The sequence below is a fragment of the Canis lupus genome, chromosome 22 (assembly GCF_003254725.2).
Source record: "Canis lupus dingo isolate Sandy chromosome 22, ASM325472v2, whole genome shotgun sequence".
Lineage (NCBI taxonomy): Eukaryota > Metazoa > Chordata > Mammalia > Carnivora > Canidae > Canis > Canis lupus.
The window spans coordinates 39364035-39378087 of record NC_064264.1 but is presented as its reverse complement, the minus strand read 5'-3'; the positions used below and the strand labels follow the sequence as shown (position 1 = coordinate 39378087).

General features: G+C 34.8%; 1 long non-coding RNA gene across 1 annotated transcript; it reads left to right on the top strand.

Annotated features, from left to right (window-relative positions):
- Positions 1-11559: 11559 nt before the first annotated feature.
- On the top strand, positions 11560-13561 carry LOC125753361 (uncharacterized). The gene is made up of 2 exons (XR_007405006.1): positions 11560-11758; positions 12995-13561. It is a non-coding gene; the product is annotated as an uncharacterized LOC125753361 (long non-coding RNA).
- The last annotated feature ends 492 nt before the right edge of the window (positions 13562-14053 follow it).

The window sequence follows — 14053 nt, the reverse complement described above, 5'->3', positions numbered from 1 at the left end:
TACATTGTTGATTTAGGACACAGAATGGTACTTCAGTATCCAGAAATAGTTAACAAAACATTGAAAATTGTGTGATTTACTTTTTTGAAAAATTTTAATAATGCCAAATTCATTGTAGTTTGCAAAGCAATTGTAAAAGTGTTATCATTTTGTACTCAGAGTAAACCCAAGAGATAACTATTGCTGTCTCCATTTTCCAAATGAAGATATTACAGCTCTAAAAGATTTTCTGTTTGTGAAGTATCTATGGTGGTTAAGTGGCAGGGCTGGAAATCTTACAGAGACCTTCTGACAGTAAGTCCTGGCTGGTTCCTGTCACACACCTCCCTCTGATTTTAGATATATGAGGATATTTAAATCCTTTTTTGAGAGAAGGAAATATTCTCAATATGAAATATTAAGCTACCAGCTTTTAGTGCATCATTGGGGAAATACAAAGCATAATACCTTGAAGTGCCCCCAAATTCATGTTTTTAAATAAGGTAGTGATTGAATGAAAATAAAATACATGTGCTCAAATAGGGTATAAATTATATTATTCTTTGTCTAGGGCTTCTGAAAAAAATGATTGTTGGTTAGCAGAACAAGTATTTTGCTAGCAGTGCAGCAGACGTTTTCTTCTTGGTGACATGTGAGAGTGGGTGGTGAGTATTTCAGATCAGAACATTGAGTTCTTGTGAACAAAGAATGTATAATGCCTGGATTTACTTTTTTTTTTTTCTCTTTTTTCCCTTAGATTGGCCATCATACAGCCTTTCAGAATTAAATGTCAACCCCTCTTCAAAAAAAAAAAAAAAAAAAAAAAGCAAAGCAATACTACATACCTTGACTACAGATAACTTTATAACAGATTATTTCATTATGCTTTATTTTCTTTGGAGAATAATTCCAAAATATTTAATCAGACAATTATTAAATTATAATTTCTCATTTCTGAAGATAATATAAAATGAGATTATAGTTGGTTATCATTAAATGCATTTATCACAGCCTCAGGAAATATTTCTTCTTTTATATTTAGAGGAAAGCATATGTAAGAGTATGGAAAAGGACATCTCTAAAGTCAGGAAGAGTTGCACATCCTCAAAGAAGACCAGATTCAATATATAAATTAAAAATTTGTTTTGGGATCCCTGTGTGGCTCAGCATTTTGGCGCCTGCCTTCAGCCCAGGCCGTGATCCTGGAGTCCTTGGGTCAAGTCCCGCATCAGACCCCCTGAATGGAGCCTGCTTCTCCCTCTGCCTGTGTCTCTGCCTGTGTCTCTGCCTCTCTCTGTGTGTCTCTCATGAATAAATAAATAAATAAAATCTTTAAAAAAAAGTTTCAATTTTTTTCATTTGTGTGAATGACTTATACATTAAAACAAGAACTCACTTTGAGACCACATGATTTTTAAGGAAACAACAAATATATATATATATATATATATATATATATATATATATATATATCTTTATACATATCTTTAATATAGGTCTTCATATTTCAGAGATATGATGTTAATATTTCAATCCAAGATTTTAGAATCCTAAGTTATTATCTTCTTGGCAGAAAAGCTGAAGAGTCTCTTTTGATCCTTGTTTACTACATGATATGTATATAAATAAATATGCATAAGTAATTCACATTTCCTGTGTCAATTTCTCCTTCTGAAAAGTAGGAAAAATAAAACTAAATTATATAGTTAATTTGAGGATTAAGTGACAGTACTACATATCTTTTCTGCTATTTGTGATAATTTTATTGCTTCTCCAAACTGAGAAGGTAAATGCTAAAGGATGAAAATTGTTGTTGTTGTTGTTGTTTTTAAGAAAAGCACAAAGATGTAGACAAAATACATATTTAGTGTTTGCTGAAAGGTGTTCTAAAACCAGGCCTGCCATCTTTACATCCTCACACACCTCTAAGTATATGTGGACAAGACTAAAGACCCAGCAGATTGAGAGAGGAGAATGTCTTGGACTTGAAAACGATTTTCAGCCTTTGGCTTTTTACCTATGTTTCCTTTCTGTGCAGGTGGAGAGTTTTCCTTATTTCAATACTAAATCAGGGAGTTTCAAGAGATTTGATGGGGTCAGAAGGGGTGGCAGTCTCCAAGGATGCAACTTTGCCATTTCTGTTCTAGCCAGATGCTTTCTTAGTCAAAAATTTTTGGCTTGTCTAGGTTGCTATAGAAGAGAAGTGCTGAGAGGGGTTTTGTGAGCATATGGTCTGTCCCTCTGGAGAATTCAATCAAGGCAAAGACACATTCATATCTTCTTTTGTCTGGAAAAGTTTCAAAGTATTAGACTGGTTTGGCTAGATTTACCTGTGGGGCAGAGCAGAGGGACCTGTTGCAGGTGGGAGGCTATGCTACATTTCTGTGCTCTATAGACGAAACAAAATCTGTGTCTTCAGTGGTTAACTTGAAAGGATAACATCTTTGCAAGGAAATGGTAGTGTGAGAGGTCTCCAGGTCAGAGGAAGGTTGCTTCAGATAAGTCACAATGTACTCCATGAAAGAATAAAAATAGAAATTTGAGTATATTTGCCATGCAGAAGACACCAATGGTGGATTACAAAAATACCAGTCCAACTTCCCCACTCCGCTGTCTCCTCTCCTTCCCCATTCTCCATCAGGGAAGCTGGCAGCACAATCAGGTGAGGAAAAGCAGTGACAGGAAGTGACAATGCTCTATTTCACTGATGCCCTGATAATTAACTCTCAGGCCAGACCCAAACCAAAGAAGGGGGCATGCTTATATTGGATAATAGATCATAATTTTGACACTAATCTTAGCTAGGCTTTTTCAATGTTTGAAAATGGGTTTTCTCTTTCTTCTTTCTTTCTTTCTTTCTTTCTTTCTTTCTTTCTTTCTTTCTTTCTTTTTCTCTTTCTTTTCTTTTATTTTTTTTTTGAAAGTGGCTTTTATAATACATAAAAGTAACCAAGAATGATTTTGCATCTAAATCTACTATCCAGGGGCAAGAAAGCAATATCTTTTTTAAAGATTTTATTTATTTTTTCATAGAGAGAGAGAGAGAGGCAGAGGTACAGGCAAAGAGAGAAGCAGGCTCCATGCAGGGTGCCCAACACGGGACTCCATCCTGGGTCTCCAGGATCACACCCTGGGCTGAAGGCAGCGTTAACCCTTGAGCCACCCGGGCTGCCCAAGAAAGCAATATCTGAAGGAATATTGAAAGTGAAGGATGATACAAAATTTTAATATACTGCATACCGCCACGTTCTTCTTTGTAATAATATGAGTACTCTCTTATCAATGATATTTTCAAAATATTACTCAAATCAGCCCATCTAGCCTATTCCCTGATGATATCATATTAGTTCAAACCACTGTTTGTCTCATCTAAATAGTGGCACCAGTCTCCTCTTTGTACTCCTACTCCTATGGTTTCTCCTTCCTTGCTTAAACATTTCAATGGCTGTACTACTTTATTACAAAATCTAAACTCCCTCCCTTGTCCAATGGAGTCTGGCTTCTGCCCATTTCTCCTTTTTTTTTTTTTTTAATATTTTTTAGCCACTTTCCCCTACTTTAACTCTGTTGCAGACTTGAATCTCTTGTGATGGTCTTCTGGCTCATGTGGCTCTTCTGTGCCCAGTGCCTGCAGGACCTGTCCCTTCCCTCCATCCTTTCCAGCAACCATACCAACCTACCATATCTTTCCAGAGAACTTCTTGACCTTCTTACCTAAACAAAGTGTCTCATGCATTCTCTTCATCTCCACAAATTATTTTTTCTGTTACAGCATTGATTTATAACTACTACAGCACTAACTAAAATAGCACTCATATGTTCAATATTTTAGTGTTCATTTCTCCTCTCAAAAACATTGTGTCCCCATATCTCAAACAAGGTCTGCATTTGGTGGGTGTTCAAATATTCATGAAATGTATTATGTTATTATTGTTGGTACTATTGTGTTATTATCAACTCAAAAAAATGGGAAAAATGTATAGAGTCAAAGATAAGTAGGAGAAAGAAAATAAGAAGTAGATATTAATGAAATAGAAATGTTATATTCTGTGGGGTGGGGTACCAAACTGTTGATTCTTTAGAAGAGTGAAAATACATGATCTATTAATGCAAGCTAGGAAAAAAAATTTAAAAAGCACAAAGAAGGAAAATTAGCTTTAGAAAATAGAATAATTAGGGATCCCTGGGTGGCGCAGTGGTTTGGCGCCTGCCTTTGGCCCAGGGCACGATCCTGGAGACCCGGGATCGAATCCCACATCGGGCTCCCGGTGCATGGAGCCTGCTTCTCCCTCTGCCTGTGTCTCTGCCTCTCTCTCTCTCTCTGTGACTATCATGAATAAATAAATAAAATCTTTAAAAAAAAAAAAGAAGAAAATAGAATAATTAGATTAGTAGGAGCTGCTTAAAATGTTTACGACAGTGAAAACACTAATGGCAATGTATTTGAAATGGACCTATATGAATATTTTAGAAAATATATTCTCAATTTATATAAATGAAATATGTAACGATTAATGTAAAATATGAATCAGTGGCCAAAAAGGAAATCTTTCCTACAAAAGTTTTAGGGAAAAAAAAGTGATGGCCAATAATTTTGGAGATGTTTTAACAAGCCTTTAAAGAAGCAAACAATCCTCATCTTACAAAAGCTGTTTAGAGAATAGAAAAAAAGGAAAGACTCGCCAGCACACTTTATTAGACCTGTATAACCTCAATTATAAAACTGGACAAAAATAGTACAAGAAAATAAACTTGCAGAGTAGACTCATTTATGAACATTGATGCTGAAAACATGAATATACTCTTACCAAATTGAAACCTGCAATGTATGTACATAAAATATATATTTAAATTTGCTTTGTTCCAACAACAGAAAATAGCTTAGTATCAGAAAGTGGAACGGTGTGTTTATATGTTTTACCAAATAATAGAGTAATCTCAGCTGTTGCATTTAAATATTTGACAAAAATTCAGCACCCTTTCATGAATAAAAATAAAAAGAGAAACCGAGCACTTAGCAAATCATAAGTCGAAGTTTCCTTCACTTGATGAAAGGGTATTCATTAAAACCTGTCTTGAACATTATTTTTTATTGATGTAACTTTAAAAGTGTTGTAAAGGCCTGTAGTAATCCTCAACTCAAATTCCAAGTGATCTATGCTAGCACATTGTGATGTCTCTGGTGATAAAGTAGAAGTGGTCAGAGTACACAAAGATCATTCACAAGGCAGGCTGGTCGGCTGCATAGCATTTATTGAACGTGCAATGTTCCTGGAAGAGCTTAAATGTTTCTAGGATAGCCTCTCCATAAATGTAGTGTAGTGCATATTGTGAGAGAAGGAATATGTACACAGTTTGAAGATTAATTGGAATGGGAATGCGTAGGGAAATAGCTAAACATCTTTTGTTGCATTCAGTTGAGCCCAAGAAAAAATGAGTCTAATTCCCGAAGGCTATTACTTCCTCAACATGTATGCTTCTTTTCTTTCATCTATACAGTCACACCTCATTTTATAGCACTTCACAGATACTGCATGTTTTACAAGTTGAAGGTTTGTGGCAACTCCTATCAAGCAAGTTTATCAGTGCCAGGTTTCCAACAGCATTTGCTTACCTCAGTCATTGTGTCACATTTTGGTAATTCTCATAATGTTTCAAATGTTTTCATTATTAGTATATTTGTTATGATGATCTGTGATCAATGATTAGGACTGGATGGAAGTTTGGATAATGGTTAGCATTTTTTAGCAATAAATTATTTTTTAATTAAGATATGTACATTCTTTTTAGACATAATGCTTTTGCACATTTCATACTAATGTATAGTGTAAATAAACATAGCTTTTTAAGCACCGAGAAACCAAAAAAAATTCATTTGCCTTGCTTTATTGCAATATTTGCTTTATTTGGAATGATCTGGAAATGAACCCACAATATCTCTGAGGTATGCCTTTATGTCAGATACTAATTGTTTGTGTTCAATAAGTTATATTTGATGTTACTTTTCAATTTCAATATAGCTGAAGGATTTGCTTCACTCCATTACAGGAAATTTCACTAATTTCTATTTCAATATTCTTTTAAATTATTGTTTTAAAAAGTGTACGTGCTTGTTAATGCACTTATGTAAAACTTCATGGAATTTCCATAAATGTTAAACTTTGTGATTTATAAATATTCAAACAGCTGCTAGATATTTTTGATATAAAGTGTCATGTGGGAGGAACATGGTAAAATGATGGACTAAGCACATTATCAGGGCATAAGAGGTTTGTGAACAAATCAAAACTCCTTTTATATGAAAGACCATGTTGTAGTTATGTTAAAGTACACTTAATCACTTAGCAAAATAATGACTTTAATATAAAAAATATTAACAGAGGGACAATGGCTTATTTAAGAATGCGGATTAAAAATTTAGAAGAAATAATAGAAAAATCACTATTTAATAATCATCATTGTAATAAATGACTCAGGCAAAAACCATAAGCTAATGAGAAATCACTAGATTACAAATGTTGACATATTCAAAGAGTTGGAAATTATTACATTATAGACTAGTAATGACAAAAGGAACAAAAGCTTAAATTTTATGATGGAAATATTTGGCATATACTATCTTAATCAATTGAACTCCATATTACCAATATGAGACCTCAGAGAATTACTAATGTTAAGTATTTATGCTTTTCCCTCCTTTTTGAAATATAACTGACATATAATATTGTATTAGTCCAAGTATATGAACATAATGATCTGGCATATGCATATAGTGATTACCACTAGCAAGTGTAATTAACATCTATCACTTTACATAGTTATTTTTCTTCTTCTTATGAGAAGTTTTAAAATCTAATCTTTTGCAACTTCTAAATATAAATGCAATATTATTGTAGTCACCATACTGTACACTATTTAACCAGCACTTCTTTTATAACTGCGTTTTTGTGTTTTTTTTAAAAATATTTTATTTATTTATTCATGACAGACAGAGAGAGAGAGGCAGATACACAGGCAGAGAGAGAAGCAGGCTCCATGCAGGGAGCCCAACAACGTGGGACTCAATCCTGGGTCTCCAAGATCACACCACGGGTGGAAGGCCGCCAAATTGCTGGGCCACCGGTGCTGCCCCAATAACTGCAATTTTTTACCTTTTGAACACCTTCACCCATTTCCTCCAACCACTACCCACTGAATCTGTCTGCCATTTGTATGTCTTCTTTGGAAAAATGTCTATACAGTTTCTCTGCCTATTAGCTATCTATTCTACTTAAGTATTATATTCTTGTTGCAGAAAAAAATGATGATTTTTCTCTCTATATGATTGATTTTCATGGATTTTTACCAAAACTAATGCAAGGCATAAAAATTTCAAGAATGTGGGGTTTTTTGTTGTTGTTGTTTTGTTTTTTTAGCCAACAGAATACTTTTTCTTCAACACTACCCATAGGTTCTTAAAAAGAACATCCAGCAAGAAAGTCCAACAAATAAACACTTTTTTTTTCTTTTTATGTAATTATTTATTTTATCCCCTGGCAAAGAAAGATTGAAAAATATAAAATCATGCACTACTTATTTTTAAGACTTTGGTGAGGAAAGGTAATTATTCTTAGATCAACTATGTATCTTATAGATGAACAGACATTAATATGTCTAGTTTCCTAATGAAAGTCTCTGAACTTTTCATACCAAGTGACACTTTGTGGGCTTGAATTCTCAATCCCGTGGCATTCATGTGGCTCTAAAATAACATCACTATAATTAAAATTTAATTAACAGATTTTTAAATGTTTTAACTAACATCCACAAGACATAATGTCAGAAAACCTGCTTTTATATTTAAAAATCTACAATATAGTAGCTTGGCTAAGACAAAGTACCCAAATTTACATGCCAGATCAGAGTTAACAAAAATGTTGATTTCTCTCCTGCAACCCACTGACCCATAATATCTGCTTTTATTAGAATACCTAAATATTTTCATAAAAAAATAGTGCTGATCTCAAATTTTGGTTTCACCCCGAGTGACAGAAGCAGTTAATTTGAAAATCCCAACTTATTGTAAGCTATTGATGGGTTAAAAAATAACAAAACTGAAATTTAGGACAACTTTGCCAAGTGAGATGCATGAAAACATCAATAAACAAAAAGGAGAACTTTGACATTTTTCCAATGAAAAATTTACATCATATCCCCATAGTAGGAACTTTGGAGAGATAGGAAAATATTTCTCTCATTGTGATTTTATATGTCAGTGCATCTGAGACTATTTGTGCTCTAATGTTTGTGTATATAGTTGTTGGATCTAATTGTTATCTAATCTCGAAAAATGTCAGGAAGCACTTGAGCTACCATGCGGGCAGAGAAATCTTTAAAGAGATGGGACCTAGATTGCACTCCTAAAATGTTCTGTGCATCTTGAAGTGCCAAGTCCAACCTAGGACTATTAGATCTCATAATGCATTATTCTCCAGTGTGTATTTCAGATCTGATGAAATGTACTAATGAAGACAAAGGCTTAGAGCCTGGGTTGAAATAAAGCTATGTGGGTAAGGGTTACATTTCTTCTTAAAAAATCAAGATTAATAGCTGTATGTTTGAAAAAACAATGCACTCAGTTGGGAAGGAGGGGATTCTTGTCGACATGGTGGACTGGAGGAAAGGGAAGAGTTGCATTAAAAAATATAAAAAGTTTAGTTAATGTTCTAAGAATATGTAATTAATCAAAAGAAGAAGGAAATTAATTCCAAGTTACAAATAGAAAAAGGATGAAAAGGAACTCTGAGTGGAAATTAAGGCTAAACATTTCAGTGGGTATCAAAAGGTTATCTGCACGTAAGTTCCAGTAAGAAAACGGGCCATGCCATAGACCGTCACATTCAGCACATCTCACAGGGGGATCACACTGAGCATCTTGCATTAGATGAGCATTGAGGAAAGGCTGGTTTATCTCTGAAAGGAGAATAAATTTTACGACAGTGTCTCAGATACGAAGTAATCTGAATGCTTATAAATCAGAAATGAATTGTACAAACTCTAGATCAAAAATTAATTTTGAAATGTGGTCAGAATTTAGACAGACCATATGGATTACAAAGTATAAATAAAATCTTTTGTAAGAAGATTCTTCATTCCAGGGCTCTCAGATACAACAGAAAACAATGATACACAATAAATAATTCACAAAGAGCTAGACATAATAGGGAATCCGAAAAGGATTTTAAATTAAGCATGATTAAAGTGAAAAAATGGGCTAGAAACTGAGAAGAAAGATTACACAAAAAGAGAAGAAATACTAAAATTCTGTAATGTGAAAAAAATCTGTAAACAAAATTGTAGTCACTGAATTAAGCAAAAAAGCTAATGAATAGACAAAATTGAATTGATGATGACTCATCACCTAAGAGAGAATAAAAAAATTGGATATAGAAATGGGATGTAAGGGAAAGAAAGCAAGTCTTGAAAGTGGGGCTTGACAGCATAAGCAATCATATTTAATGCTGTAGTCTGTGTGCATTTTTATGACCTATCAAAGCAACTTAGAACAATTCTAATTTTTTCTCTTTCAATTTAATTTTCCTGAATTATGCAACCACTGCAAAATTTGTACAGATGACAAATTTGTACATTACTATTGTGCACACTAGGATTGCAGGGACATAAAGGAAACTGAACTGACCACCTCAAAGTCTCCACTGATGTCTTCTCAGTGATGCTTGTATCACTTTGGGAGGGCTCGGAAAGCATTGGCTCTGAACAGACTTGCTCATCATAGAGACAGAAACAGGAAGAGGAGCATGATTTGCAAAATAGCAGGTGCATGGAATAATGCCAGACAAATCCTAGTATTCCACAGTACACTTTATGGGAGGATGTTCTTTGAAGAGTAGAGTAGGGACAATAAATTTGGTCAATGTCTGAATCCCAAAAGAACATGTAGAGTTGTATGGAAGCTTAAAGAATGGAATCTTCACATGACACTGAGTTTCTATGGACATTTTATTTTGAACATTTGACATAAACATGGCATAATGTGTCAATGTTGACAAAAATAAATAGCAAAACAAAAATTTTAGGCAAAATGAAGAAGGAGATACCATGAGGAATGGCACACAGTCTGGACTAGGAAGAGTAGACAGTGTTCTTTAATTGACTTTGGAGGAAAACTGAGAAATTAAACTAGGGAAGTGGAAATCTTATGTAGAGATATCTTTCATTCAATCTAAAATAGGGATGGAGATTTATTATTTTTTAAATCTAATTTCTATTTGCCAACAGATAATATAACACCAGGTGCTCATCACATCACGAAGTGGAGATTTAAAGAGAAATCTGGGAAGTAGTGATAATATTAGAGATTGACCAGGCAACATAGAATAAGAAAAATATACAACCAAAGAGATCTAGAGCTTGCAAAAGCTAGGGCAAAAACTGTGAAAAAGACAGGAAGGGTTACAGAGTTGAATCTCTGATGAATTAAAAGAGAACAGATGCTCAAGATATGAGAGTTATTGTCCAATGCAGAGAGTTGTAAGAAAGGGAAATGAAAGAGTAGGAAATGAATTCAGGGAAAGAGGTTTTGGGCAAAAGGATATTATTGATTTTAATCATTAGGTGACCATTATTGACCTTTGTAGAGTCCGTTTTTGCAGTGATAATGGCATTTCAGTTTTTAAAGTGCTATGCCAGTTATTATCATCAAATACACTCCCCCAGTCTTCCTGGGCATATGGTTGCACCGAGTCACTGGCGAGACTTGAAATTGCAGTTCTTTTATTTATGTTATTATATTTGGAGACTTCTTGCTATTGCTTGGACTTTAGTCAAAATAAAACAGACATTAAAATCCCAAGTGGGGTGTTACTATAACAGAATCCTAAAATATGTGGCACTGGATCAATGGTTAGGCAATAAAGACCCATGAAGATTGGAACAGCTGTGACCCTCGTTATGCTATCATCATTGGTAACCTGTTGTCTCTGATAACTTGTAAAGCAGAACACATGGCTATTGAGCCTCTGTTGCCCAGCCTCTGGGGAAATGGTTGTAGCAAGTCATCGTGTGAATGTATATTGTTTGATTCTTGCTGCTTTATGCAAATAATTACAATCAAGAAAACACCTCAGGCAATACTTGACTTACTTTCAAAACAGGAGAGCAAAAGTCCAGAAATGTGAGGCTTTACAAAGTTGGAAAATCTAACTCATTTTGTATTCCTCAAAAACAGGAAAATAAAAATGTTATTTGGAACATTTTGTCAAGGCCACTTTTATGATTCCTCAGCCAAGAAAAGTTACCTAAACTTGGAGTGATTATAAGAAAATGAGTGTTGCCTTTATTCCAGCTTATTGTATAAAGAGATCTTCAAGGTACCTCTTTCAAACAAATTGGCTCCCTAAACTTATCCCACAAAATAAAATCTTAAGTCAGCATTGGAACAATATTCATAAGCAAACATTGTGATTTGTTCCTCAAATACTGTACTGAGAGGCAGGAAATAGATCAAAAGCACAATAAATTTTGAAATAATAAAATTTTGAAAGAATAATTATAAGAAATTACAAGTCTGGTCTACAAAAATCTGATTGTTTATCTCTAAAACAGTTTTCAACCTCCTAGAATTGCAGCTGCAAGAAGTAGCTTGTGAAACAGCATCTGCAAGGAGAATAGAAATTTTCTTCAGATCTGACCATAGGAGATTATTGACCCAATAAAGAACCTTCCGGAAATCAGAATCAAGTGTCAAGGAAGACTGAAAACAAGGTGATTTTTCTCACAGGTCAGCATGAATCTAACTGGCGGACTTACACAATATTCAACAAAACCAGCCTTTATTGTTTCTGCCCAGGATTTCAGCATTGTTGTGGACTGATAGACTTGCTATTCATTCTATCTTCTCAGTGGGCTCTTTTTTTTTTTTTTTTTTTTTTTAATGTAGCATTTGCTTGTTCCTGTTCTACCAGAATATATTGTTTTCACTATTAATTTTGGAGACACAGGCACAAGGGAGTGCTGCCTTGGGCTCCACACATTGTCAGGCCTGACTCTGTTCTTCAGCCTTGCTCCTGTCATCAAGGTGAAAATTCTATAGGTCAAATGCCAGTGATGACCAGCTGGAGCCCACGCTCCACTTCTAGGCCTGGGAACCCAGAATGCAGTGTCCAAACAGTCCCACATTGGCCTCCAGGTTTTCCACTTTTTACCCACATAATCTTCCTAAGAGTTGCCCACTCCATGGTTGGTCTTGGCGTAAGTCCAAGAATTGGCTAATGGGCAGCTTTGAATGTGCTTGGGACTTGCAGGCTGAGTGTCACACAATTGACCATAAAAGAGGAATGTGAAAAAAAAAGGAAGAGCAAAAAGAGTTAGGAGGTGGGAGCATTTATCTCTGTGTTACCACTTCAGAGATGGAAAAATGAGACTGAGAAATCTGAATTTCTCAAATAGGTGGCTCAAAGATATTTTATTTAATAATCCATTTGCTTAATTTATAATTTTTAAAGATTTAGATACATGTTACTTAAGCCTCCATCTGCATTCATGTTTCTGTTCCCAGAAATGGTGGGGTGTATACGGATGTGGGTATGAAAGTGAGGATGGGTATAGAGGGCAGATCCTTTGTCTGTTTGTTTGCAAGTGTCAGGTAGTAGAATCTACAACTGGATATAATGGGTAACAATGTCCATTAGCCACGTATTAGAGGCTTGGAGCTGAATGTGGCCATTGGATAAGACTTTGAGTTTTGTCCTTCAGCTAGAGAGTGAGTTAAATTTATTGGAAGAAGTGTGTACTCAGATATTTGGTGGCCATATGAAGGACTTTGGCAGTCTGCAATGTGTCCCCCCAATCCATTCCCTCTTTTCTGGACACAAGGCTGCACAGCTGTGAGCTACTTTCTTCATCCTCATACAGCTATCTTTGCCTCTGTATTTAAGATCTCATGAATAAAATATGAACAGAAATGAGAGGTATTGAAAAGACCTTACCCTCTTCCTCCTCTCTTTTTCCTGCCTAGGGACTGAAATGTTGTTGTGACAGAAGTACATCATCAACCCTTCTGAGGAAGGCAACATTTGTAAGAATGGTAGAGTATTACGTGGAAAGAAAGGAATCCATAGGAGAAAAATCACAAAGCAAAGCCTCACTTGCCTAGGCTCCTTGGACTGTTCAACTGTTCTATGCATATGAGCTAAACTTCAATTAACCTAAGGCATTTTTTTTGTTTGTCCTTATTTTCTAGCATTAAAGATTTTATTTATGTATTCATTCATGAGAGACACAGAGAGAGAGAGGCAGATACACAGGCAGAGGAAGAAGCAGACTTCCTGCAAGAAGCTCAATGTGAGACTCGATCCCAGGACCCCAGGATCACGCCCTGGGCGAAAGGCAGGCGCTAAACCGCTGAGCCACCCAGGCATCCCTATTTTCTAGCATTTAATCTTTATCCTAATAAAACTGCTTGGGAAAATTTGGGTTGATTGCTCCTTTTTTATTGCTAATCATTTGAAGTGAGTGGGTAAATAAAATTGTAATGATAAAAATGTCTGCTCTCTCTCTTTTTTTTTAATTAGACTAGATAAGTGATGGATTGTGTGGCAATAACTAACTTATAACATTGTCTTTTTGTCACATGGTTTCTGACAGAATTAAGAAGTATGGTATTAGTACTTAGTGGCTCTAAGAGGCAGGTTTATATTGTCCTATGAAGTCTCATCATGCATAGCTCCTCTATTTTTATATTATTTTATAATATAAAAATATTATACGCAATAGTGTTAGAGCTTAGAGTATTGATAATATAAATAGTATAGATTATAGAATAAATCGCTTATGTAGTAAAGAGTATATAAAGTACACAGCATATAGAATGGACTGAATACTATATACGATTCTCCGTGTGTTCATAAATAAATATATACAAATATTACTTTCCACACATTCACAGAAAGTATTTGTTTTCTGAAACTATTAGAAGATTGCATCTTCACAAGTCACAAAATAACTTTCAAGGTGTTCTAAAATTAGGTAGAAAATTATTACTTATAAGAAAACATCCAGAAATGCATCATTAACT